Here is a 3,352-nt window from a genome sequence, read left to right on the forward strand (position 1 = left end):
TGTCAGTGTCCTTAAACTCTCTGAGATTCTGTTCCCTCATCTGTAAAATAGGGATTGTAGTAATACCCCATAGGGTTATCATCAGCATTAAATGGTACAATGTGATTAGCAGTCTAAAACATTAATATTAGGAGATGACTAAAATAGCTGGGAAGAAAGTATTATCAAACTATGATAGGGACTTCCGAGATGTTCCCATGATATTGATTTTCCAGTAGCATTTGCTCTTTCCCTGTGAAAACTGCGAAAGTATGAACCTAGGATGTGTAAAATTATTAGAAGGGAGGCCCCATAAATTATATGTTCCTGACAATGGAGAATAATAGAGGGAAACAAGCTGTTTGCAGGATGGTAGAAAGGATTGGGAGTGAATGATAGCCCTTGCTCTGGCTCTCCCTCAATAGAAATAAAGTGAAAGCATCAATTTAAACAAGGGCATCGGAATATCTTATATCTCTGTGGGACTGTTCTAGGCAAAGGGGAGTAGGGCAATGAATAAAAGAGACAGAATGTCCAGATTTCTTAGAGTTTATATACGGGTAGGAAAGACAGATAATAGATACAATAAATAGATAATTTATAACATGTAATAGAAAAGGAATACGTGCTTTGGAGAAAAATCAAGCAGAAAGGGGTTGGGAATGCTCCATGGGATAAAGAACTAATTTATCCGAGGTGGTCAGCGATACCTTGCTGCTCATGATTTAAAAGAGGTGGGGAGACAGCAGATGTTCAGGGTAAGGTATCGTAGACAGAGAGAAGAACAAAGGCAAATGCCTTGGGGAAAGAAAGCAGGTGGCATTTCCCTAAAACAGCATGAAAGGCAACATGGGGGTAGAAGGAGAGGGGGTAGGAGGAGCCGGTGCTGTCAGGACTGAGGGACTTTCTTAGGCTATTGTGAGGGATTCTGCTTCCACTTAGCCAGAGGTGGAAAAGCAGTGGAAATACCTGAGAGGATTTAGTGTTTCCAAGCAAGACACCCTCAGGGTTCTGGGCTGTGAGTGACCAGTGATCTGTGAAGACCAGAAAGATGGTTTGCTCACAATCTTCCAATGTGAAATTGAAGAGTAAATGTTAGAATAGAATTTTGGTCTATTCCGTGGTGTTATACAGGATACCTGGGGGCCGGATGCTTTGTAAAGAGACATTATTTACACTTCTGGAGGGTGAGGAGTCTCAGGTTTAGGGAGCTGTATCTGGCAAGCACGTTCTTGCTGAGTCATCTCTTGGCAAAAGGCAGAAAGGCAAGGATACAAACATTCCTGAGAGAACAAGAGATCAAAACTTAGCCTCAAGCCCTTTATAATTGCGCTTAATTCATTCATGAGGGTGGAGCCTTTATGACTTTAACCCTCGCATTAAGCCCTACCTCTCAACACTGGATTGTTTGTAACATATGCTTTCTGGGGGACACATTTAACCATAGACTTATGTCCCTGGCTCTCCAAATTAAAGTTTTTCTCACATAAAAAAAATACAAGTATCATATTCCAAGCAGCCCTAAAGTCTCAACCCATTCCAGCACCAATGCCAAAGTCCAAGGTCTAAAGTTTCTTCCAAATTAGATATGGTGGAGACACAAGGCATGATTCAACTTGAGCCTAATTCCCTCCATATGTGACCCATGAGCAAAACAAGCTATCTACTATTAGAATACAATAGCAAGACAGGCATAAAACAGACATTCCCATCCCAAAAGGGAGAAATAAGCAAAACAAGAGTGGTAACTTTTACCAGGTATCATCATATCCTAACAGAAAATGAAATTCAATTTTAAAGTTCTGGCATAGTCTTTCTTTATTCCATGCTGGGCCTTCTGGTCATACTGGGTAGAGATTGGGTCTCAAAAGCCTCAGGCATCCTTGTCTTCATGGTTCTGCTGGACATAGACCACTCCACAGCTCTCACAGGTTGGAGTGCTCTGCCTTCAGCTCACCCAGGCTGGAGTTCCATGATGGTAGCTCTACACTGGAGTGTCAGAAGCAACTCCACTCCTGTGGCTCCTCTAGGAGGATTCTTTGAGGCAATTGTATCCTGAGGTTGTCCCCAACACCCTTTTGAAGTCTGGGTGGAGGACACCATGCCTCTAAAGCCCTTGTATTCTGCAAGCCTTGTGAATTCCCACCATATGGAGGCCATCTATGTCTAAGGCTCATACCTCCATCACCGTAGCTTGAACTGTATCGAGGCTAGCTCATGTACAGCTATGGTACACAAGGGGCACTGTGTCAGTAGTCAGGAGGCAGAGATTTTCAGAAGGGCAGAGCAGTGAATGATGAGATCTAGAAAGCATGTCTCTAGAAATCTTGCTGGCTTGTCTCAAAACTCTCTGAAAATTCAGAGTCGTTTTCTCACTGTTTTGGTGAGGATAAATCGATTTCCTTGTATTGATATTAATCTCTAGCAAATGGTCACTGACCATCCCCTTTGCATTCTGTCTAGAACATGCTTTGTTATTTTTTACCTAGCTGTGTGTAGTTTGAAAATTTTTCCACTCTGCATTTTAATTATAAATTTCATCTTTAGGTCACTTTTTTTTTTTTTTGGCTGTACTAGGAATCGAACTCAGGACCTTGAGCTTGCTGGTCAGGCGCTTGTGCCACTAAGCTAAATCCCCAGCCCTCTTTTCTTTCATTTTACTCTAAGTAACCAAAAGAAATCAGGCAGTACCTCCAATACTTGGGTACTTAAGACATTTCTTTTGAAGATATCCTCATTCATCACTCTGAAGTTCTGTCATCCACAGAATTCTAGGACATGTATGCAATTCCACCAAATTCTTTACAAATGGCTAATAAGTTATTGAAGTTAACTCCAGTTTTAGGAACTTTGCTCTTCCTTTCCATCTGACCCCATCCATGTTTCTGCCAACATTCTAATGGTGCAAACTCACATCATCTCTAGGAAGATTTAGGCTCTTTCAGCATTGGTCTTCTAAGCCTGCACCAGAATTTCCCTTAATGCTCCATTTATGGCAATCCAGGGTTTCTATAGCCTGCGTGTCCAAATTCTTCCTCCTCTACTCATTACTCAGCTCCAAATCTGCTTGCACATGTTCAGGAATTTGTTGTTATAGCAACATCTGACTTCCAGTACCAAGTTTCTATCTTGGTCTGGTTTGTGCTTGCATAACAGCATCAGGTCTAGGGGCAAAGGGCATGGATCATCCCATGGTATAAAGAACAGGGCAAGAGAACACAGGCACGAGACAGAGCGAGAGACAGGAACTGCATGGCTTTGTGATGTTTTATAATTGGCATTAACCCATTCACGAGGGTGGAGACTTTATGACCAAAAGATCTCTCGGTGTGGACTTGCTCCAAGCACAACTTCCTGTGATCATTAATAAACA

This window comes from Chinchilla lanigera, unplaced genomic scaffold (genome assembly GCF_000276665.1).
Source record: "Chinchilla lanigera isolate Chin_1 unplaced genomic scaffold, ChiLan1.0 scaffold00027, whole genome shotgun sequence".
NCBI lineage: Eukaryota > Metazoa > Chordata > Mammalia > Rodentia > Chinchillidae > Chinchilla > Chinchilla lanigera.